Source organism: Erythrolamprus reginae, chromosome 4 (genome assembly GCF_031021105.1).
Source record: "Erythrolamprus reginae isolate rEryReg1 chromosome 4, rEryReg1.hap1, whole genome shotgun sequence".
Lineage (NCBI taxonomy): Eukaryota > Metazoa > Chordata > Lepidosauria > Squamata > Dipsadidae > Erythrolamprus > Erythrolamprus reginae.
Window position 1 is genome coordinate 6,910,911 of NC_091953.1, and position 25,839 is coordinate 6,936,749.

Here is a 25,839-nt window from a genome sequence, read left to right on the forward strand (position 1 = left end):
CTAGGCTGTTTAAAGAAGCCAAGATTAATTTGTTCCGAAGCTCTTTTAATGTCTTCTTTCGTCAGCAAATTCTGTACCTCTTTCAAAGTCACCATTTAAGCTGGTGGCCCATTCCAATGAAACTGCATTGCATGTCCTTTGACCCAAAATAAGGGACCCTGTCCCACCCATTATTACCAACAAATATCCTTCTGTTCCCCCCCCCCCCATTTATTACTTGACTGGGATCAAACTAATCAAAGTCAGAAGGTCGAAGAAGAATATTTGCAAAAACAGTGGTACCTCTACTTATGAACGTAATTCGTTCCGTGACCAGGTTCTTATTAAGTTTGTAAGAAGAAGCAATTTTTCCCCATAGGAATCAATGTAAAAGCCAATAAGGTGTGCAATTGGGGAAACCACAGAGAGAGTGGAGGCCCTGTTTCCTCCCAGGAGATTCCTAGAGAGGCCCCACGGAGGCTTCTCCCCACCTTTTCCGGCCGTTTCCTCCCAGGAGATTCCTAGAGAGGCCCCACGGAGGCTTCTCCCCACCTTTCCCGGACCTGTTTCCTCCTAGGAGATTCCCAGAGAGGCCCTACGGAGGCTTCTCCCTGCCTTTTCCGGCCCTGCTTACTCCCAGAAAATTCCTAGAGAGGCCCATGGAGGCTTCTCCCTGTCTTTTCCGGTTACAGTTTCGGAGGCTCAGGTTTGTAAGTGGAAAATGCTTCGGGATCCCAATCTCCCTCTTCCTGCTTGTTATACCTCTAGCTATGCAGCCAAGCATCCTACTTGCTTTCCCTACTGCCTGACTGCACTGTTCACCCATTTGGAGATTGTCAGAAATCACTACCCCTAAATCCTTCTCTTTTGAAGTTTTTGCTAACACAGAACTGCCAATGCAATACTCAGATTGAGGATTCCTTTTCCCCAAGTGCATTATTTTACATCTGGAAGTATTACATTTACATTTGCAGTCCCCTTAACACCCAGATGTGAGGTTGGTTGGGCATTTATGGGGCAGAGATCAAAGGCAAAGGGCCACTCCCATTGCAAAGGCTAAAGGCTGTTTGTTTGTTTTTTAAGATCCACTGATCTGACTGGGGCTTACACCAGAGTAGATAAAACTCACAACTCAGAACTGCTAAAGAAGCTGATTTTTTTTTTTAAAAAAAAAACCCCAAACCTTACATGTCTGTCACCTTTGAGAAAAGGACAAAGGGGGTAAAAACAGCAACCTTTGCATTTAGGAAGCCTTTCCTACATCAAAGCAACCAACAATGAAAGGGTGGGGGAAGGACCAGGAGCCGGTTTTATAAGGTGTCATGAATTCACACACCACTCACAAGTCATCCAACGTGTCATTTTCTCCCTCCCTTCCCCTATAACGTCCCCACCCAGCAATGCACAATCCAGCAGCCCCAGAGGTTCCGCAACCCCCAACATCTGGAAGGGAAAAGAAATCAGGGGGAGCTGGCCATGGGATGCATTTTCTACAGCCAAGTCCTTCTCTGCATTAGGGAAGGAGGGAGGAAAGGAGGAAAGAGGAAAGAAGGGAGGGAGGGAGGGAGGAAGGAAAAGAGAGCCCAACAGTAAGGAAGACAGAGAGGGAGGGAAGAGAGGAAGGGAGGAGAGAGGATAGTAGCAAGAAAGGAAGGGAGGGAGGACAGAGGAAGGGAGAAGGAGGGAGAGAGAGGAAGGAAGGAAAGAAGGAAAGAAAGAAGCAAGGAAAAGAGAGCAGAACAGCAAGGAAGACAGGGGAGGGAGGAAAGGATGAAAGAGGAAGGGAGGAGAAGGAAGGAAGGAAGGAAAGAAAAGAGAGCTCAACAGCAAGGAAGACAGAGAGGGAGGGAGGAGAGGGAGGAGAGAGGATAGTAGCAAGAAAGGAAGGGAGGGAGGGAGGACAGAGGGAGGGAGGGAAGGAAGGAAGGAAGGAAGGAAAAGAGAGCAGAACAGCAAGGAAGACAGGGGAGGGAGGAAAGGATGAAAGAGGAAGGGATGAGAAGGAAGGAAGGAAGGAAAGAAAAGAGAGCTCAACAGCAAGGAAGACAGAGAGGGAGGGAGGAGAGGAAGGGAGGAGAGAGGATAGTAGCAAGAAAGGAAGGGAGGGAGGGAGGACAGAGGGAGGGAGGGAAGGAAGGAAGGAAGGAAGGAAAAGAGAGCAGAACAGCAAGGAAGACAGGGGAGGGAGGAAAGGATGAAAGAGGAAGGGAGGAGAAGGAAGGAAGGAAGGAAAGAAAAGAGAGCTCAACAGCAAGGAAGACAGAGAGGGAGGGAGGAGAGGAAGGGAGGAGAGAGGATAGTAGCAAGAAAGGAAGGGAGGGAGGGAGGACAGAGGGAGGGAGGGAGGGAAGGAAGGAAGAAAGGAAGGAAGGAAGGAAAAGAGAGCAGAACAGCAAGGAAAACAGGGGAGGGAGGAAAGGATGAAAGAGGAAGGGATGAGAAGGAAGGAAGGAAGGAAGGAAGGAAGGAAGGAAGGAAGGAAAAGGAAGGGGGGAAACCCTTCGATCCTCACATAAACTCCCCGACCCAGCAGCTCAGGAAGGGGCATCGCTCTCCTATTCAAGAAAGGTGAGGCCAATCCTGCATATCCCTACCAATTTTCCAACTTCAGGGCGATGCTGGTTCTTCCCCCCCACCATCTCCCCCCCAAAAAACCCACCAACCCACAGGAGACAAAGCTTCCCCAACCACGACCCTTATAGCAGAAGGTTATACTGTATAGGCTTTGCAGCTCAAGACATCCCAAGCTGATTTTTTTGAATTTTGAAAAAAAAAACCAAAAAGGAAAACAGGAAAACCCAGAGCAGCCCTTATATCTATATATCCATATACAGATACTGTATAGATCTTTATAAAACCCACCGATATGTGTGTGTGTGTGTAACTATGTGTGTTTGTCATACACACACACACACACACACATACAGACAGACATATTATATATCATATTAAATGAATAAATTATATTATAATTCATTTATATATATAATTCAAATTCCACGCCGCCCAATTCTGAAGGACTCAGGGCGGTTTACAACAATATAAAATACAAAAAACAATTAAAAAGAAGTCAAATATACAATCTAACAACAAAACCCAGATTAAAACCCATAATAAACTATACTTATATGTATATACCGTGTATATACAGTTTATGTGTGTGTGTGTGTATGTACAGTATATGTATATATGTCACATATTTTTGCTGAATTTGAAAATTTGAATTAATCTGAAAATTAAGGTAGACTAGGAGACACACACATTGTGTGTGTGTGTGTGTGTTTTCGTAAATTTTCACGGATATATGTATGTAGATTGTTCTGAGTTTGGGTTTTATTACACAGGGTAAAACCCGAACTTAGAACAATCTACATACATACATACATATACATATATATATACACAGACACATACATACATACATACATACATATGCATATCACATGTTTTTGCTGAATTTGAAAATTAAGGGATATATACCGTGTATATATATATATATATATATCACTTGTTTTGCAAGTGATATATATACATATCACTTGCAATATATATATTGCAATATATATATATACCACTTGCAATATATATATATGGATGAATGGATGTATAAAGCATTTCTTCAATGGGGATTTTAATCCTCTGACGAAGTCAATGGGGGCTGAGGAAAGCTCAGTAATTTTTAGTAGTTTCAAATACATTTTAAACGTTCCAGAGCTTGTGGTGGCTCTGGGCTCTTCGTTTATAGACACACATAGACCCCAAATTAGACACACAAATTAGGAAGCAAGCGAGGCGACTCACCTGGTTAGGGGACTGCCGCTTCCTCTGCCCCCTTTGCCAAAAGAATAGGAAAAAAACGGAGGGAGAAAAAGGCAGCTTCCAAGGCAAAGTCACTGGGACATTTGGCGGGGGATGATGGTTCCTTCAAGGATGCAAACTCCCCTCCCCGCCAACCCACCCGCTCCCGCCCCCTTTCGCTGGGGGAGTTCAGCGGCTGTTTTTCCCCCCTTGCCCTGCTTGCTTGCAAAGCAGCGGGAGCCGGGAAGAAGGCGGCCCCGGGCTGGGTTTATACGGCACAATGAATTGCAGCGCAAGGCAGGAGCGCTCCGCCCTTTTCGCCCGCTTTGCCATTACATCATCCTTCTGAAGGTTCGGAGCGGGGCGGGGGAGAGGGAGAGAGAGAGAGGGAGGGAAGTCCAGCGCGGCTTTTCATTGGCTGCCTTTCGTCCGGGCGTTCCTCCGCCGCGTGGCATGGTGGGAAAGGGAGTTCCGAAGCGCGCCAAGCTAAGCCGGCCTGATAGCGCTCCTTGAGCGCGGCGAGAACTACATCGCCCGGCAAGCTCGGCGCCGCGCAGCCTCCCAAAGAACCACCGAGACGCCCGACGGGAGAGGGCGTCTGCTCGGAGATGACGCGCCCGCTCCTGCGAGCGGCTGCAATTAGGCCGAAGTCGTGGCGGTGGGCGGCGGAGCTGTAGTGAAGAGCCTCGCGGCCGGAAAAGCGAAGGAGAGGCCGTCGGGAGCCGCCGCTTCGTAGGTCGGTGTAAGAAGGCAAAACGGATGGGTGGCATTAAACGGCTTCTCCCCGAGGAGGGGTGGGGTGGGGTGGGGGGGAAGTGCTCTTGGCCTCCCGCCGGCGGGGCCCGAAGGCCAAAACTGTTCCACTGGCGTTTCGTAATAGCTGCTCTCTGCGCCTTTTTACCCCCTCCCCTTTGCAAAAAGAGGCGCGCACGGGCGCGGGGTTGGGAAGGGCCGGCGCGTTGCCATGGCACCCCTGCAGCAGGACCCGGATGCGAGGTGTCTCCTCGCGGCTGTTGAGTGGAACGTCAACTGAGCGGTACCCCCCCCCCCTCGCTCCCGTTCCAAAGGTCGCGCGTTCGAGTCCCGGCGGTCGCGGCCTCCTTACGAGGCTTCTCTCGAAAAGAAGGCAGCTGTGGATGATGGGATCCGGACGGAGTACCGCTTCTCTAGCGGCTACCATTCCTAAAAGAGGGGACGGAGGAGGGGCGAATTGAGTGACTTATTTCTATTTCCGAGCCTCCCTCGCTGCGTAGTTGCGATACAGAGCTTGGTTGAGGAGAAGTTTGAAACAATAAATTTATGTTAGGGCCATTTACGGGCCCGTTTTGCAGTTGCAAACAGAGTGGGCAAATAGGCCTCGGTTTAGTGACCGAAGTTACAGTGGCGCTGAGAAAAAGGGGCTTGCGGCCATTTTTCACACTTAACGACCGTTTTCACACCTAAGGACCGTTCCAGCATCCTGTCATGGGAGTAAAATTAGGACAACTTGGCAACCGCTTCACATTTACTACAGGCCTCAGGCTCGTGTGTGTTACGTCCCCTTTTGCAACCTTCTGACAAGCAATGATTCGCTTAACAACCATGTTGCTAACTTCAAAATGGCTGCCTGTGGTAGCCAAAGTTGGCTTTTCTATGACAATGTGGACTTCAATTCCCAGAATTCCTGAGCTAGCACGATTGGCTCAGGAATTCTGGGAGTTGAAGTTCACAAGTCATCGAAGATCCATCTTTGCCTTCCCCTGACTTCACCACTGTGGGGGAAAAGGAGGCAAAACTCCCATTTTGACAACTGTCTTCTTAAAAACTGCAGGAATTTCCTTAATGTAGCAAGAAAGTCCTGTGAAATGGGACAAAGCTCACCGTCTCGCTTAGCGACAGAAACATTGGAGACCTCACCTACAAAAAGATATTGACAAAATTGAAGGGGTCCAAAGACGGGCTACAAAAAGGGTGGAAGGTCTTAAGCATAAAACGTATCAGGAAAGACTTCATGAACTCAATCTGTAGAGTCTGGAGGACAGAAGGAAAAGGGGGGACATGATCGAAACATTTAAATATGTCAAAGGGTTAAATAAGGTCCAGGAGGGAAGTGCTTTCAATAGGAAAGTGAACACAAGAACAAGGGGATACAATCTGAAGTTAGTTGGGGGAAAGATCAAAAGCAACATGAGAAAATATTATTTTACTGAAAGAGTAGTAGATCCTTGGAACAAACTTCCAGCAGACGTGGTTGGTAAATCCACAGTAACTGAATTTAAACATGCCTGGGATAAACATATATCCGAGTCTACGGAAAGGGGCGGCATACAAATCTAATAAATAAATAAATATATCCATCCTAAGATAAAATACAGGAAATAGTATAAGGGCAGACTAGATGGATTATGAGGTCTTTTTCTGTGGTCAGTCTTCTATGTTTCTATGTTTTTTCTGCTTGTAAGTCAAGGACATAGAAACACAGAAGACTGACAGCAGAAAAGGACCTCATGATCCATCTAGTCTGCCCTTATACTATTTTCTGTATTTTATATAATATAGGACTTCCAGTAAAACTCAAAAAATAACATTAAGAGCAGCCTGGGTCCATCTAACCCAAGTCTTATCGTAGTTGCGATATAGAAAAAAAATCATTTCATGAATATGGAGCCCAGAAGGAGTTATAAATTAAATTAAATTAATAGTCTCCTAAGACAACATCCAGGTTTTTGTGACTTTTTTTTCTTTTGGTATTTTATTTATAAATAAATTGATCAATTCATACCACCAACCTATCTCAACCAAACTTGGGAAATGCCCGCAAGGCCAAGACCCAAATTTATTTTTGTTTGTTTGTTTGATTGATTGATTAATTGATTTATATGCCACCCCTCTCTAAAGGGCGGCATATAAATCCAATTAATTGTCCTCAGTAACTTTTTAAATTAACTATATTGAGAATGTCCAACCCCCCTAAAAAAGCATTGCTTTTTTACATTCAAGGCCAAGCTTAGAAAAAATAAAAGCAGCAAGACTAGTCAAATGCTTTGGACTTGTCAGGGATTAAAATAAATCAAAATGGATTTTTTAAATAAGCTGAGCTGGCACTCTGGCCTCACTATCTGGAGGTTATTCGATCCTAGATAGAGGCAGACATGAGGGTCTCCTGCCTGGGCAGTAGATTAGAAACATAAAAACATAGAAGTCTGACGGCAGAAAAAGACCTCATGGTCCATCTAGTCTGCCCTTATACTATTTTCTGTGTTTTATCTTAGGATGGATATATGTTTATCCCAGGCATGTTACTGTGGATTTATCTACCACGTCTGCTGGAAGTTTGTTCCAAGGATATACTACTCTTTCAGTAAAATAATATTTTCTCATGTTGCTTTTGATCTTACCCCCAACTAACTTCAGATTGTGTCCCCTTGTTCTTGTGTTCACTTTCCTATTAAAAACACTTCCCTCCTGGACCTTATTTAACCCTTGAACATCTTTAAATGTTTCGATCATGTCCCCCCTTTTCCTTCTGTCCTCCAGACTATACAGATTGAGTTCATTAAGTCTTTCCTGATACGTTTATGCTTAAGACCTTCCACCATTCTTGTAGCCCGTCTTTGGACCCGTTCAATTTTGTCAATATCTTTTTGTAGGCGAGGTCTCCAGAACTGAACACAGTATTCCAAATGTGGTCTCACCAGCATTCTATATAGCGGGATCATAATCTCCCTCTTCCTGCTTGTTATACCTATAGCTATGCAGCCAAGCATCCTACTTGCTTTCCCTACTGCCTGACTGCACTGTTCACCCATTTTGAGACTGTCAGAAATCACTACCCCTAAATCCTTTTCTTTTGAAGTATTTGCTAACACAGAACTGCCAATACAATACTCAGATTGAGGATTCCTTTTCCCCAAGTGCATTATTTTACATTTGGAAACATTAAACTGCAGTTTCCATTGCTTTGACCATTTATCTAGTAAAGCTAAATCATTTACCATATTACAGACCCCTCCAGGAATATCAACCCTATTGCACACTTTAGAGTCATCGGCAAATAGGCAAACCTTCCCTACCAAACCTTCCCCTGTGTCACTCACAAACATATTAAAAAGAATAGGACCCAGAACAGACCCTTGTGGCACACCGCTTGTAACCTGACTCTGCTCAGAATACTCAGAATACTTGGACTAGATGACCTCCAAGGTCCCTTCCAAATCTTTTAATCTGTATACCACAGTTTAATGGGGGAAATCAAGAACTAATCTGGGTTTCCTGAATTAAATTCTTAATAAAACTTCATGAGGTTTTTTACCTGCATACAGAATTACAATATTTTGATGGCACTAGATGAGATATACTGGTAGTCCCTGACTTATGACTTGTTGCTTAGTGACAGTTCAAAGTTACAACGGATCTCTTCAGAGGTACCTAGGACCCTGTTCTGACAACTAGACTCCCATCTCGGGTCATATGAAAAGGTGTTGCCAATCAGCCTGCATTATTGGCCATTTAAAGGGTTTTTTTTACCATGTCTCATGCTAATTTTGCACACAAAAAAAACAGCATTAATTTCCTGCTTTTGACAAAACCAGCCAGTAGCAAACTATTGGTTCGCTTACTGACCACAGTGGTCAAATGGCTTTGGTTAATGAGCCACCTTTTCACAAGCATCATGGTATATAAATGTGATAAGGCAGGATCCATTTTGGTCATAGGTCGAGGACTAATTATTGGGGCCAGTGGCAGGTTTTAGTGATCATTATGTCACTTGATCGGGAGAGGAATATAAGCAGGAAATAAAACAACTTTTCCTTGGAATAAACTCCATTCTAGGTTTTACGAAGACATTTGTGCAAGACTACAAAAGAGATTGGCAAGAGCCTTCACGTCAATTTTTTTCCAAATTCCAAGCCAAGAACCTGAAACAGAGATCTTCAAACGTGGCAACTTTAAGACTTGTGGACTTCAGCTCCCAGATTTCACACTGGCTGGAGAATTCTGGGAATTGAAGTCCACAAGTCTTAAAGTTGCCAAGTTTGTGGACCCCTGTTCTGAAACCTAAGGGCTTTGCTGGGAATTTGAAAAAAGTCTACGAGAAGATTGTTAACAGTTTTCATAAAATCTAGAATGGAGCTTATTCCACGGAAAGTTTAATTAAATATTGACAAGCTGGTTAATACTTATTTAACAAATATTTAAACATTTACCTAGAAGTCCCAAATGACCAGGACTTATACACAGAAAGGTAAGTGGGAACTCTCAAAATACTGTACGTTGTTTTTATTCAGACTGTAAATCCTTTTTTATAAGCTAAAATATTTTTTTACATATTCTATTTTTTTTTAAAAAGATGAATTTCATTTTAATCTGCCTTTTTTTTTTTACATTTTCCCTTGCAGGGAGTTCATCATTTTGGAGATTACTAAAGAGGTGTTTTTTTTAAATATATATATATATATATTTCCTCTTGAGTAGTTAAGCTTGCCTGAAATCCTTATACTAAACAAGATAGGTAACTCTCCTGCTTATATGGGAAAGATAAAGATTGTTCTTATACTTGATGGGTAAAAGGAAAGAAACAGTTGTAGATTCCGAATGTCTTCCTTGATGACAGAAATTTTGGGCTCAACTGTGGTCGTAAGTTGAGGACTATCTGTTCCCCCCCCCCCATCCTGAAAATTGACTAAATATTGGCACCTTTCCAAAACCTTCCTTAATCCGTTTTTCCACAATGTAATCCAATTCCACAGTGGTTCCAAATTCTGGAGTGGCAATTCTAGTCTTATCTGGAAGGGTGCCAGATTAGGAAAAGTTGCTTCATACTTTATGGAAGTATTTAAACAATGTTTTTTGGGGGTTGGGGTGGGAATAGGTTGGCTTCAAGCGAGGCAGAGATGGAAGCATTTCCTCTGACTTGGTGTTTTGTTTCTTCCAGATCAATTTGGGAAAGTGACAAGTAAATCCATACTGAAGAAAAACAAGATGGGATATGCTCCTTGGTTTTTTTTTTTAATATACCAGTGTTTCTACACCTCAGCAAATGTTAAGACGTATGGACCCGTTCAATTTTGTCAATATCTTTTTGTAGACCTCACCTACAAAAAGATATTGACAAAATTGAACGGGTCCAAAGACGGGCTACAAGAATGGTGGAAGGTCTTAAGCATAAAACGTATCAGGAAAGACTTCATGGACTCCATCTGTATAGTCTGGAGGACAGAAGGGAAAGAGGGGACATGATCGAAACATTTCAATATGTTAAAGGGTTAAATAAGGTTCAGGAGGGAAGTGTTTTTAATAGGGAAGTGAACACAAGAACAAGGGGACACAATCTGAAGTTAGTTGGAAAGATCAAAAGCAACGTGAGAAAATATTATTTCACTGAAAGAGTAGTAGATCCTTGGAACAAACTTCCAGCAGACGTGGTTGGTAAATCCACAGTAACTGAATTTAAATATGCCTGGGATAAACATATATCCATTGTAAGATAAAATACAGAAAATAGTATAAGGGCAGACTAGATGGACCATGAGGTCTTTTTCTGCCGTCAGTCTTCTATGTTTCTATGGACTTCAATTCCCAGGATTCCCCAGTCAGCTGTGAATTCGGAGTTGAAATCCATGGGCCTTAAAAGTTGCTCAAGTGGAAACATCCAGGTTATCCTATGCAAATCTTTTTTATTAGCAAAGGCACTTTAGATTTATATAAGGCTTTACAGCCCTCTCTAAGCCGTTTTAGAGAGTCAGCATATTGCCTCCAACAATCTGGGTCCTCATTTTACCCACCTTGGAAGGATGGAAGGCTGAGTCAACCTTGAACCGGTCGGAATCGAACCGCTGCCAATCTGCAGGATTAAGCTGCAATACTACATTCTAACCACTGGAATGGTGCAGGGGCCTTGAGGTGGAGCTCTCGCCTCACAATGAGCAGGCTGTGAGTTTGATCCAAGGTAGAGACAGATAGTTCTCTCTTTAAGCACAATGAGAATGTATCTGCTGAACAAAACTGGCGATAGGGAGGGCTAGTTCCATTCAGTTGCCCAGTCTCCACCCCACAAGAGATTATGGGGTGGAAGATGATATTATGATAATTGCACTCTAACCACTGCACCACCACAATTTATTTATTTATTTATTTATTAGATTTGTATGCCACCCCTCTCCGTAGACTCGGGGCAGCTCACAGCATACAATGAAACAATTCATAACAAATCTAATAAATTTAAAAAACTTTTTAAAACCCCATTATTAAAACAGACATACACACAAACATACCATACATAAATTGTATAGCCCGGGGTGTGTGTGCCTCAATTCCCCCCTGCCTGACGGCAGAGGTGGGTTTTAAGGAGTTTACGAAATGCAAGGAGGGTGGGGGCAGTTCTAATCTCCAGAGGGAGCTGGTTCCAGAGAGTCGGGGCCGCCACAGAGTAGGCTCTTCCCCTGGGACCCGCCAGACGACATTGTTTAGTCGACGGGACCCGGAGAAGGCCAACTCTGTGGGACCTAATCGGTCGCTGGGATTCATGCGGCAGAAGCCGGTCCCAGAGGTATTCTGCTTCCATTAGCCATTTTGCCCTAAAAGCAAGCGTGCAACAGTATTTATTCATTCGTTTGTTTGATTGATTGATTGATTGATTGATTGATTTATATGCCAGAATTGCTAACCAGAATTGCTAGTCACAAATTATGTGTGTGGTTATGGATAGTTTGAAGTATTGGGGCAGAAAAGGGGGGAATGGGATTTGGAATGTTTTAGAGGGGAAATAGCCGTGCATTTTTTTTCAGGAACAAGATGTGAATGTAAACACACACTACTAAACGTTCAGATTTACATTCTCTTTCAGGTCTATGAGAGCAACAGATGTGAAATACGACTTCTATAGCACTATAATTTGTTGGCAGCTGGGATTAATCTACCATTCCTGAACAATGAATCCGGACGGGATGAAATTTATGCTCCTCAACCCTGGATCCGGTAGATTTTGATCACGGTGTAAATTAGCATGGTCAGAGGGAGAAGATCGTATTTTGGACCTCTCCTTTCTGCAGATGGCACGTGGAGTATGTTTATTTCACGTGGTTTTCTAGATAGTGTCGGCTTGGTTGGCTCTTGACCAAAAAAAAATAATATTATTTACGTATCTGACTGGGTTATCATGTTCCTCTGGGTGAAAAGAACATTGTGTTCTCTGCTAATTAAATATTGCTCGGAGCCTCTGCCATACTCTTCCAAGGTGAGGATGGTAAGTATTTGTAAAAGTGAAGCAATGGTTGGATTTGCTTCTGTGAAGAAGGAGGGCAATCAATTTGTTGTCTGTGGTGATAGATAAATCTGTGATTCCCCCAGGACCAAACCTAGTTTGCAGAGGGGCCAATGGGTGTGCCCTCCTCCCGAATCCCAACTGTGCGGAGATGTACCAACTTCCTGTGCTGTGTGTTGCTCTTTCAGCATCCCCTAGCAAGATGCTCCAACTTCCTGTTGCTGTTTCAGCGCCCCCTAGCGAGGAGATGCTCCAACTTCCAGTTCTGTTTGTTGCTGTTTCAGCGCCCCCTAGCAAGGAGATACTACAACTTCCTGTTCTGTTTGTTGCTGTTTCAGTGCCCCCTAGCAAGGAGATACTACAACTTCCTGTTCTGTTTGTTGCTGTTTAAGCGCCCCCTAGCGAGGAGATACTACAACTTCCTGTTCGGTTGCTGTTTAAGCGCCCCCTAGGGAGGAGATGCTCCAATTTCCAGTTCTGTTTGTTGATGTTTCAGCGCCCCCTAGCAAGGAGATACTACAACTTCCTGTTCTGTTTGTTGCTGTTTCAGCGCCCCCTAGCAAGGAGATACTACAACTTCCTGTTCTGTTTGTTGCTGTTTCAGCGCCCCCTAGCAAGGAGATACTACAATTTCCAGTTCTGTTTGTTGCTGTTTCAGCGCCCCCTAGCAAGGAGATACTACAACTTCCTGTTCTGTGTTGCTGTTTAAGCACCCCCTAGTGAGGAGATGCTCCAACTTCCTGTTCTGTGGGTTGCTGTTTCAGCGCCCCCTAGCAAGGAGATACTACAGCTTCCAGTTCTGTTTGTTGCTGTTTCAGCGCCCCCTAGCAAGGAGATACTACAGCTTCCAGTTCTGTTTGTTGCTGTTTCAGCGCCCCCTAGCAAGGAGATACTACAGCTTCCAGTTCTGTTTGTTGCTGTTTCAGCGCCCCCTAGCAAGGAGATACTACAACTTCCTGTTCTGTTTGTTGCTGTTTCAGCGCCCCCTAGCGAGGAGATACTACAACTTCCTGTTCTGCTTGTTGCTGTTTCAGCGCCCCCTAGCGAGGAGATACTACAACTTCCTGTTCTGTGTTGCTGTTTCAGCGCCCCCTAGCGAGGAGATACTACAACTTCCTGTTCTGTTTGTTGCTGTTTCAGCGCCCCCTAGTGAGAACGTTACACATCCACAGATGTATAAATGCAACAGCTATACAATCATCTTTGAACAGCACATAATGTTCTCTGATGTGCAGTGATGGAGAAGTCTAATCCAGTTTTTATTAAGACACCAAACACCAATCGAGATAAGATAACCTTTATTGTCACTTAAATCACTGAACACACTAGCACATGTAAAAAATGAAATTCTGATGCCCATTCGAGAGAAAATAAAGGTGTAGACCTACACTTAACATGTACATACATATACAATCTGTCTATATAAGCCCCCCCACATATATATACATGCACATAAATCAGTCCATTTTTAATACATGTTTGTATATGTGCATTAAGAACCAGATACTGCTTGAGATAAGCCAACATGGTCTTTGCGCATCTGTAATGTGAGCTCTTTCACCTGTGTTCAAAATTTGGAGTTGACCAAGAACTAGTCATGTATTGGCCATGTTCGGCGTCACCAAACCATGCCGAGAGCCTGGATTTCTAACACGCTTTCCTTAATTGCAGCATGTCTTAATCCATGCAGCTTTACCTGTTTGTGTCACCGGAAACATTTAATTTACTTGTGTCCTGCCTTTGTTTTTTTTACAAATAAGTCTGAGGAATACTATTATTTGCTCCACCACAATAACCACCACCACCACCCTGTGAGGTAAGTTGGGATGGGAGAAAGGGATAATGGGTTTTGTTCATCAGAACCCTGCTGAGAAATTTGCAATGGCTGGGTCAAATGACCCCAGGATGCTCGCTACTAGCTGCAAAATTTATTTATTTATTTATTCAATTTTTTTATGCCGCCCTTCTCCTTAGACTCAGGGTGGCTTACAACATGTTAGCAATAGCACTTTTTAACAGAGCCAGCCTATTGCCCCCACAATCCGGGCCCTCATTTTACCCACCTCGGAAGGATGGAAGGCTGAGTCAACCCCGAGCCAGTGGTCAGATTTGAACCGCTGACCTGCAGATCCAACAGTCAGCTTTAGTGGCCTGCAGTACTGCACTCTACCTACTGCGCCACCTCGGCTCATGTAATTGTAATGACATGGCCAGTGGGATGGTGTCAAAAATGTGAGAATCGCCCCTAAAGCACTTCTTTTTTTCATCACTGTTGTGAAATAGCCGCTACAATATGTGTGATTCGCTTCTGTGAAGAAGGATGACAATTTGCGGTGATACAGCTGTGATTCCCCCAAGTAGCAATAGCACTTAGACTTATATACTGCTTCATAGTGCTTTCTAACCCACCCTAAGCAGTTTAGAGCCAGCCTATTGCCCCCAACAATCAGTCCTCATTTTACCCACATCAGAAGGATGGAATATGTGAGTATACCTTGAGCCAGTGATGATCAAACTACCGTCAGTGAGCAGAATTGGACTGCAATATTAACTGCTGTGCCACCCTGGCTCCTATTTATAGCAATAGCACATCTTGCCCTCCAACAATCTGGGTCCTCGTTTTACCCACCTCCTAAGGATGCAATATGTGTGTATACCTTAAGCCAATCAGGATTGAACTGCTGGCAGTGAGCAGAATCAGTCTGCAATATTAACTGCTGTGCCACCCTGGCTCCTATTTATAGCAGTAGCACATCTTGCCAGCCAGCAATTTTGAGTCCTCATTTTACTGACCTTGGAAGGATGGAAGACTGAGTCAACTTTGAGCCAGTCAGGATCAAACTGCTGACAATGAGCAGAATCGGCCTGCAGTGTTAAGAGCTGTGCAACCATGGCTCCTGTGTTTCTGTTAATGTGGACATTTATAGAAAAGTGAAATTGTGCTACACCATAATATGAATGGGAAGCTTATGTCAGATTTATGGAACCTGGTTTGTTTTTCCCACGAGATTAGTGTGAACCAGATTCAGACAACATAAGCATATGTAGGTGCCCCTCTAATGAAGGGGCTTGCATTTGAAGTTAGTTGCCCCACCTTTGCTGCTCAGCCTGACATGCTACAAATAATTAAACACATCCTCCACCAAAGGCTGTAAAGTCCCATTTAATGAAAGTACTTTTGACCACAATTGATAAAAGGCAATGGTGGCTCATGTCAAGAAAACAAGGTGGAAGGCCATCAAGAAATCTGAGCTGGCTTGGGAAAGACATAGATAAGGAAACAAAGTATCTCCAAAGCCACCTGATGTTAGATTTGAAGGTGTGACCTGATAAAGTTGATTATTTGTTCCACGTTGATCAAATAATTTACCCCAAAAAGTTGTGAATGCTCCAACACTGGACGTTTTTAAGAGTTTGGGCAACTATTTGAAGTGGTGTAGGGTTTCCTGACTAAGCAGTGATTTGGACTAGAAGACCTCCAAGGTCCCACCCAACTCCTAAGTTTCTTTAGGATTAGTAATGTTTCTGGATGTGTCAGCTTGGGAGATACAGATGGTAAACAGCACTCTGGGTGTGTTGCTTGTAGTGAAACTGCAGATGTAAAGAGTTGAGAACATAATTTATAACAAGCCCAGTAATCGTTGGTGTTTACATCCTTATTGCTGGCTGCTATAAGTTTTTGCAGTGTGCCGATCTCTTTCTTGGTTCCTTGGTTGCCATTTCTTCAGAAACCCCAGCAATAGATCATTTCTCTGCTACCTGGTCTTTGAAGAACAGCCAGAAATTTTATCTTGAACCTTTTGAGTACATCTGTACGATTTGCAATCGCGTTACTGGTTTGTCTTTTCAGTTTACGCAGGCCGTTTTCTGCAAATGTAAGTGGAGGTAAGTCATTTTATGGTCATTGCAGGTTATTATGGAGGGTAAGCAAGGGCTCCAATGAAGGAGGGAGAAGGGAGAAACAACAGATAATATTCAGCCACTTCTGGGTTGATTCAAAATGCCACATTTTCATTTCATTATTTGTACATGAAGTTACTTGAAATGGGAAAAATACTCAATTTTTCATTTTTTCCCCCCCTACAGGTTTTGTGGCAGCAGTAGTGCAAATTTTGGGCTTTTCGGTAAAAAAAAACCACACACCAGTAAAACTCCCACCCCAATAACAACTTTTCCTTCCAGTGCACATAGTCGCACAAGACGAGCAACAAAAAATGAGGAGTGTCTTTCAAAGCTTTCCCTGGTGCAACAGTTGGATTTTTCCCTATCGGAAAAAGGACGAGTCAGCTCTCTGCGTCTGGTCTGGGTGGGCGTGTCTTTAGAAGCCTCCAATTAAATACCTAAAAATATGCCAGCCAGCCAAGACGCAACTGCAGCAGGGCGGTTGTGAAATCGCAAGGCCTGCTGAGCTGATGACGGGAAGCAAACGTCAGCCATGCCGTCGGTTTCCGAGCAGGCAAAATGTCAAACGGGTCTTGGTGCGTTTAGTCACTGACAGGGTTCATGTAGGGAACGGCCCTAGAGTCTAGGTTTCCGTCTCGGGGGGTGGCTGTACTCGGGGGTGAGGTGAGCAGAGGAGAAGCAGCTGTGCAGATGTGGCTGTAAACATTGCAAGCCTGAAGTGTTTTGAATGCCATGCAACAATTCACACAGACAGAGTTCCTTTAGAATGCCAAGAAAGAACACCACAGAAAGGCCTCCACCCAAATGTTTTCAGCGCCTAGTTGAATACAAAAGATGTAATTCCTAGCAATCTACAGCTACGTTTAATAACTGTAGATCAGTGATTCTCTTGTTCCTCTCGTCTCATTCTCTGCCTCAATCATTTTTCATTTCTCTTTTTTTTCTCCTTTCTCTCTCTCTCGCTTTCTTTTTCTTGCCAGTGCCAGCCCCGCAGCGCCAGCATGTATGGCATCCAGCAACACATCCAGCTGCCGCCGTCGGTGCCTCCGCCCTGGAGATCCCTCTCACAGCCGACCGCCCTGCCACCACCACGCGGCTACTGCCCGGTGCCGGTGTGGTGTACACTGTTGCCAACCGCTCACAGCTGCCGCCCCGCAGCTACTGCCCGGTGCCGCTACTACCAGCGCCCTCCTGCCAGGGCCCAAACCTCACCTGCTGCCGCCGCCAGGGGAGCTCCAGCCAGGCGGGGCACTGCAGCTGCCGGAAAACTTGGAAGGTGCGAAGAAGGAAGCTCAGGTTCCGGTCTCGCAACTTTTTGCTCTTCGCGCCCTCAGGAAAAAGTTGCGAGACCGGAACCTGAGCTTCCTTCTTCGCGGCACACCTGACCATGTCTCGCGGCACACTGGTTGAAAAACACTGGTTTAGATAATGAATTAGGCTAAAATGCGCTATTATATTGGGTTGACTTCAGGAACAGTATCCTTAGCTATAGGATCTTGCAGGGTAAGCAGCAGCAGTGGGTTGCCACCGGTTTGCCCAAACCTGTGGTGGGAATTTGCCCCCTCTTGCCGAATTGGCAGCGGTGGCAAACTGGCCACACACCCCAAACTGGTCCCCCCGGCCACCACTTTTTACAAGGGGCTGGCAAAAAATTTATCCGATTCAACATAGTGCAAAATGCACATATGCGATGCGAATCAGTAGGGAAGGAAAGTGGAACCCACCACTGGTCGTCAGTGTACAATACAGTATCTCAACCTGATCTTCCAGGGAAGGCAAGAATTGGGGAGGCTTAAACCAGAGAATGGGGTGGTGCAGTGGTTAAGTGCATCACTGCAGGCTGCTTCAGCTGACTGCTAGCTTAGTTCAGCAGTTCAAACCTCACCACCGGCTCAAGGTTGACTCAGCCTTCCTTCCGCAGTGGCTAAAATGAGGACCCAGATTGTTGGGGGCAAGAGGCCAACCGCTTAGAGGGGGCCGTAAAAGCACTATGAAGCGGTATATAAGTCTAAACACTATTGCTAATGCTAAACCAAGAGGGTGGTGTCATCCTTGCAACAACCTCACGTGGGTTGATAGCAACCCTGTTCTTGCAAATGGCGATCTGTGTTTATAGCAGTTTGTTTATTTATTTTTGTGCCGCCCTTCTCCTTAGACTCAGGGCGGCTTACAACATGTTAGCAATAGCACTTTTTTTTAACAGAGCCAGGCTATTGCCCCCACAATCCGGGTCCTCATTTTACCCACCTCGGAAGGATGGAAGGCTGAGTCAACCTTGAGCCGGTGATGAGATTTGAACCGCTGACCTTCAGATCTACAAGTCAGCTTCAGTGGCCTGCAGTACAGCACTCTACCTGCTGCCCCACCCCGGCTCATACAGTTCCCTGTTCGGTAAATCTATAACCATGTGAGATTAGCTACCAGTTTGCAGGCACCCTCCATCCTATTGGCAATTCAAAACTGCAGGATTATTACCTGCCCTTAGCACAGAATAGGCGTCACAAAGAGGAACATGGCATTAGTTGAATCTGAATAAAGAGTTGAAAGGGACCTTGAAGGCAGTGTGGGTTGCTACCAGTTCACCCGAACGATGGTGGAAATTTGCCCCCACTCACCAAACCGGCATCGATAGCCAGCTGGTCACGCCCTGAACTGGTCCTCTACTTGCCGTGGCTGACGAAGAACCCTCTGCGCATACACAAAGGCTTCTGTACATGCGCAGAGGGTCAATCCCCTGACAAGACCTAGGCACATATGCAAGCGAAGCAACCTGTGATGCAATGCGAACCAGTAGGGAAAGTAAATGGGAAATAACTTTTAATAGGAAAGTGAACACAAAAACAAGGGGACACAATCTGGAATTAGTTGGGGGGAAGATCAAAAGCAATGTGAGAAAATATTATTTTACTGAAAGAGTAGTAGATCCTTGGAACAAACTTCCAGCAGAACGTGGTTGGTAAATCCACAGTGACTGAATTTAAACATGCCTGGGATAAACATATATCCATCCTAAGATAAAATACAAAAAATAGTATAAGGGCAGACTAGATGGATCATGAGGTCTTTTTCTGCTTGTCAGTCTTCTATGTTTCTATGGACTCACCCCTGCTTATTTATTTATTTATTTTGTCCAATACACAATGAGGGTTTTAGTGGGTATATATATATATATACATAAAATACCTGATGAAGGTTATAGAGGAGATACTCATAGCAAAATATATCTAAGAAATAATAGAAAAGAAGATATAGTAATAGAACATATCAATGAAAGAATAGAAGAAGAGATATAGGAATAGAAGAAAGATATAGGAGAGCAATAGGACGGGGGATGGAAGGCACTCTAGTGCACTTGTACTCGCCCCTTACTGACCTCTTAGGAATCTGGATAGGTCAACCGTAGATAATCTAAGGGTAAAGTGTTGGGGGTTTGGGGATGACACTATGGAGTCCGGTAATGAGTTCCACGCTTCGACAACTCGGTTACTGAAGTCATATTTTTTACAGTCAAGTTTGGAGCGGTTGATATTAAGTTTAAATCTGTTGTGTGCTCTTGTGTTGTTGTGGTTGAAGCTGAAGTAGTCGCCGACAGGCAGGTCTGTTCCAGCGGCCCCCAACCTTTTGGGCACCCAGGACGAGTCCTGTGGTGACTATTTCCCCCCTCCACCCCACAAGACTAGAGGAGTGGGTTTTGTGTTCTGCCTGCATCCAGCAGATGGGGCTTGGCTTATTTTGCGCGGCCTGGTTTCTGACATGCTGATTGACGGACTGTGGGTTGGGGACTCCTAATCCAACACAGACACACGATCAGGCAGGAAGCCCTACACCATTTCAGACAAACGGTTGCCCTTCCAGTGTTGGAGCATTCACAATTTCTTGATTCAGCCACAGGGACTCAATTCAATAATGGACTTTTATTTTATTTTTTTAATGCTAACCGTCAATTGCATGCATATGTATAAACTTTTGCCTTTTGTTTCCTGGATCCTTTTAGCTGTAGAGGAAAAAACAGGAGCTCTTGAAATGGGCTTCTTTAAAAGGTGTTATGTGGGGTTTGGTATTCTCTGAGCTTTGTTGTTTTCTTGCAAACGTTTCACTACCCAGTTTGGTAACATCTTCAGGACCAGCAGGGAATTGGGTTTGCTTTCTTTGTATTTCTCTCTTTGCGGTGGTGTTTTTAACTTTCAGTTTTACTAAAAGGGGTCGAGTAGGAGTAGGTAATGTTCTGTCGGGCTCTCTGGTAGAATCCTCCCAAAAATTCACAGGTACAAATTTCAGACACACACACACACGTTTGAAAATTCAAAACAATTCTTTATAATGAAAATTCACTTAAACTAAGCCCTCTTTTGTTATAGCAAGGAGCACTGGTCTCCAAACAAACTGGTAATTGGTCCAAGTTCCTTATCAGTTCTGAGATACTTAGCTTGAGGCTGTCAGACAATTCAAAGTCCTTCTTTCACAAAGTGAAACACACTTTGCTCTGGTTTAGGTTCAAAGCAGGGAAAAATCAGCACTCAAAATGTCAAAGTCAGCAAAGCAGTCACAAAACACAAAGATCAGATAATCCTCCACAATGGCCAGACCCACAGGCTGCTATTTATAGCAGCCTCACTAATGACCACAGCCCCACCCAACCACAGATGGCCTCATTTTCTATGATAATAATCTCAGTTGTTGCTGCCTATGCATCGCTCTCCGCATGCGTAGCTGTATCATTAACTCTTGTTCTGAATCCAAGGAGGAGCTGGATAATTGATCTCCTTCTGAGCTGTCTGCCCCACTCTCCTCCTCCCTGTCACTCATGTCTTCTTGGTCAGAGGAGCCTTCATCATCAGATTCCACCGGGGGCAAAACAGGTGCAGCATGTGGATGTCTCCCCCACATCCACAGTCCTTGGGGCAGGAGCAGGGCCAGAGCTAACCACAACAGGTAAGCTGAGCCGGGGATTTACAGGTAAGTCCATCTCAGTCCCCCAGAACAGAATCTGGCCTGAAGTAGAGTTTACTTTGTAATGTTTTTTTCACAGAAGTATCAGCGTCTCTTAGGTGACATTTACTTAAGCCATGTTTTATATCCTGCTATTTACAGTCCAGGGGACAAGCACAATTAGTACTGTACACTGTTCCGTCTCGGTAAACAGCCAGGCCAAAACATGTTGCGGTTTGTGATTAGGTGTGAATTCAGCCGCTTTGGTTTTGTGCACTCGTTGTGCTGTGCAGGTTTCGGGCAAGTGGGTTAAGTAACTCCATAAAAAACAAAAAGATGTTTGCAACACAGCTCTGTTTTTAGTGCTCAAAAGGTTTTCTGGGCTCTCGTTGGGAACCAGAGCTGGAAGGCTGATTTAGGTAAGTATTACTAACACGGTTGCTTCATTTACAGGATTTGAGCCACTTTGAAAGTGCCTTTTACTTCTATTGGTATAGGTAGGTAAACAGATTAGATCAGTGGTCCCCAACCTTTTTTTTTGTCCATGCCCTACCTAAGCATCTAAAATCCTGACATCCCCCCCCCGCTGCCCATATATAATTCCTGCTATTCAAAAGGTGACCTAACTCAAGCAGAGGAAGCCTAAAAGGCCATTAACTTGGTTTAAACAAGGTTCCAATTGATCCCTTTAAAATCATATATCCCCATTTTGGGAACCACTTGGATGGATGGATGGATGGATGGATGGATGGATGGATGGATGGATGGATGGATGGATGGATGGATGGATGGATAGTACATTGATTGATTGATTGATTGGATAGATTAGGTAGGTAGATAACTGAATGGATGGATAGATAAATTAGATATGAATGATTTTATTTTCTAAGGGATTTTTAAAACTTTTTATATTGCTTTTAAACTGTTGTATGCCACCTTAAGTCCGTAAGGAGTTGGGCGGCTGATAAATTTGATAAATAAATTAGATGATAGATAGATAGATAGATAGATAGATAGATAGATAGATTAGATTAGATAGATTAGACAAACAGACAGACTAGATAGATAGGATAGACAGACTAGATAGATACATAGATAAGATAGACTAGATAGATAGATAGATAGATAGATAGATAGATAGATAGATAGATAGATAGATAGATAGATAGATAGATAGATAGATAGATAGATCTGGCATTTGTGTTAACGATACAGCTTCTGTCGTCCTTTTTTTGCAGCTACTCCAAATGATATTTTCCAAATAGAAAGCCGACATTTGTTCTGCCAAACGTTCAAAAGCCCTCTTACCTACCTTCCCTCCTCCTCCCTGTACTTTTCAACAATCTTAATGGGCTCTTCCCTCCCTCTTCATCCCCCCCTCCTTTGAGATAACGATCCATCCGATCAGTAAAAGCCTTGTATTGTATTCTTTTTTAAACATTCCCCCAGACACCCACGCCACGCCACCCGTGTCTTTCTCATTAGGTCTGTCCTAAAAGTCAGATTACAGACAGGGGAGCTGATCGTGGCTACGATTAAGTTCCTGCCTGACTCAATCGCCCAGTGGCTTGACTCATAAATATAAAGTAAAAACATCAGCGAGTCATTAGCCAAGGTGACTCACTTTTCATTCGGTAAACAAACAAGTTTAAAATCCAGCCGGGCAGATCCCTAGAGACCCAAGATCTCTTGAGAAAGGGATCCATCCTCCCTCCCTCCCTCTTGTAGTGAAGCTGCTTGGCAAAGCTTCCAAGTAATCCCTGTTGACAAGATTAAAGTAATTCTCAGAAGGAAAAATAAAGGTATTGTGTATATACAAGCTCGGGCGATTTGCATGAGATAAAAGCTACTGGCATGCTAACAAGAGGAGCAGAAGCCGATAAACTGGTTCACCTTTGGGCTGTTGCAAGAGTGCTCTTTTTTTGCAACCAACTTGCTCGACAACCTCTGGAAATCGGATTAATGCAGACTAGGAAAGTTTAACATTTAAACTCAACAACCTCAACATTACATGGAGGAGGTGGTGGTAAGGACAGGGAGATTTTTTATAGAAGACCTGGGCTTTTGCATTCAAAACGTTGGTTGCAATTCTACCCAACAATCTCCAGATAAAGCATAAAACTTATCAGGAAAGACTTAATGGACTCGGTCTGTATAGTCTGGAGCAGTGTTTTTCAACCAGTGTGCCGTGGCACACTAGTGTGCCGCGAGACATGGTCAGGTGTGCCGCGAAGAAGGAAGCTTAGGTTCCGGTCTCGCAACTTTTTGCTGTGAGAGTGAGAAAGAGAGAGAAAGAGTGAGGGAGAGAGAGAAAGCAAGAGAGAAAGAAAAGAGAAAGAGAGAGAAAGCAAGAGTGAGAGAAAAAAGGCAAGAGAGAGAAAGAAAGCAAGAGTGAGAGGAAGGGAGAGAGAGAGAAATGAGCAAAAAGGGGAGAAAAAAAGAGAAATGAGAAAATGATTGAGACAGAGAATGAGAGGAAAGAGAGAGAAACAAAAGAGAGAGAGAAGTGACTCTTGATTTAAAGCATATGATAAAAAGCACCCAAAGAATGAGAAAAACCCCCAGCCCTCACCTGTTTTTGGAAATGGTTCAAGAGTGTGTACACACACACACACACACACACAAGGGTGGGGAGGAGACAGGGATGGAAAAAGAGAGGAGAGTGTCTTAGGATGTCATTTTGTGTCATTTTGGTTGGTGGTTTGCCCCAGGATTTTGTAAATGTAAAAAATGTGCCGCAGCTCAAAAAAGGTTGAAAATCACTGGTCTGGAGGACAGAAGGGAAAGGGGGGGGGACATGATCGAAACATTTAAATATGTTAGAGAGTTAAATAAGGTTCAGGAGGCAAGTGTTTTTAATAGGAAAGTGAACACAAGAACAAGGGGACACAGTCTGAGGTTAGTTGGGGGAAAGATCAGAAGCGACGTTAGAAAATATTATTTGACTGAAAGAGTAGTAGATGCTTGGAACAAACTTCCAGCAGACGTGGTTGGTCAATCCACAGTCACTGGATTTAAACGTGCCTTGGATAAACATGTCCATCCTAAAATAAAATACAGGAAAAAGTATAAGGGCAGACTAGATGGACCATGAGGTCTTTTTTCTGCCATCAATCTTCTGTGTTTCTAAGAGATTGCTCAGACAGGCAGGGCTTTAAAATCTCTCCAATCTAGAAATGATGTGTAGTTGGTATCCTTCCTTAAAGCAAAATACGCTGAAAGGAATCATCTGTGCTTTTTTTCCCCCCCCCCCTAGTTTAAATCCCCAAATTAAAAACCGAGAACGTTCTTTTTCTGGCTGAATCCGGAAGGATTATCTTCGTAACTTTTGGGAGAAACCACAAAAAAAGAATTGGTTCATTGTTTGGAAGTGGCGAGTCCACAATTAAAAAAATAAATAAGGACCCCCCCCCTCCTTTGCAAGTATTCCAGCTCGGAAAGATTGTTCTTGGTAGTCTCAAAAGATGGGGGGGGGGGTGTTTAAGCTCCCCTCCTCCTTCCTCCTCCCTCTCTTTCTACCATCCTCCTCCTCTACCATTTTTCCTTTTTTTTTCATGTCCAGGCTCGGAGGTTTTTAATTGTCAGGCTCTTGGATACAGCTTGATTAAAATACAGGAGATTCTCTGTATTTAGTTGGGTAAGGGGAGGGGGAGTGTGACGAATGGCCCTTTGGGTGCAAAATATGGCCAGCTTATTTATTTATTTATTTTATTTATTTATTTATTTATTTAGTCCAATACACAACGAGGGTTTTAGTGGGTATATATATCTATATACACATAGTAAAATACATGATGAAGGTTATAGAGGAGATACTCATAGTAAAATATATCTAAGAAAGAATAAAAAAGAAGACATAGTAATAGAACATATCAATGACAGAATAGAAGAAGAGATATAGGAATAGAAGAAAGGTATAGGAGATATAGGAGAGCAATAGGACAGGGGACGGAAGGCACTCTAGTGCACTTGTACTCGCCCCTTACTGACCTCTTAGGAATCTGGATAGGTCAACTGTGGATAATCTAAGGGTAAAGTGTTGGGGGTTTGGGGATGACACTATGGAGTCCGGGAATGAGTTCCACGCTTCGACAACTCGGTTACTGAAGTCATATTTTTTGCAGTCAAGTTTGGAGCGGTTAATATTAAGTTTAAATCTGTTGTGTGCTCTTGTGTTGTTGTGGTTGAAGCTGAAGTAGTCGCCGACAGGCAGGACGTTGCAGCATATGATCTTGTGGGCAATACTTAGATCTTGTTTAAGGCGTCTTAGTTCTAAACTTTCTAGGCCCAGGATTGAAAGTCTAGTCCCGTAGGGTATTCTGTTTCGAGTGGAGCTTTTATCACAACTCTTTTACCGCAGTTTTTTCATAGAGGACAGTTCAAGGACTGCTTTGAAAAAGCCTCCTATTCAGAATCTGAAACAGCTGAAAGGGACTTTGGAGGTCTTCTAGTCCAGTGTTTCCTAACCTTGGCAACTTGAAGATATCTGGACTTCAACTCCCAGAATGCTGGCTGGGGAATTCTGGGAGTTGAAGTCCAAATGTCTCCAAGTTGCCAAGGTTGGGAAACACTGGACTAGAAGACCAAGAGGATCCCTTCCAACACAAGTTATAAATAAATGTCAAATATACAATCAGCCCTCTGGAACTCATGGGCTTTTAGATGATGCCCATCGTTTCAGGATCAGAGGGGCCAAAATCTCTCGCGGGATGTTGTGACGCAAAAAATACTTTTTGCCAAAATAATTTTTGTAATATTTTAGCAACTGCCACCTGCACTGTCGTGCAAGCAGAGAAGGAGGCTAGTTACTGGAAAAACCAGTTGTGCCTTCTTATTTTAGAAAATGATTATTATTTTTTAGGGCTGGGATCTTGAAACTACCTCAATTTTCCTAGCGATGGCATTTTTTTATACCTCCAAAGCATGGCAGCCCCGAGGGAAGATGCTCTAAGTATTGTTTGTCTCACGAAGCTTTTTTTAAACTTCCT

General features: G+C 43.8%; 1 protein-coding gene across 1 annotated transcript in view; it reads right to left on the reverse strand.

The window, feature by feature from the left end:
* RAB30 (RAB30, member RAS oncogene family) overlaps positions 1–4,360 on the reverse strand; it is a 38,770-nt gene extending 34,410 nt beyond the window's left edge. Inside the window, exon 1 of the mRNA XM_070749557.1 lies at positions 3,781–4,360. The gene's annotated coding sequence lies outside the window, so the exon portion shown is untranslated. The remainder of the gene's footprint in view (positions 1–3,780) is intronic.
* Positions 4,361–25,839: the final 21,479 nt, after the last annotated feature.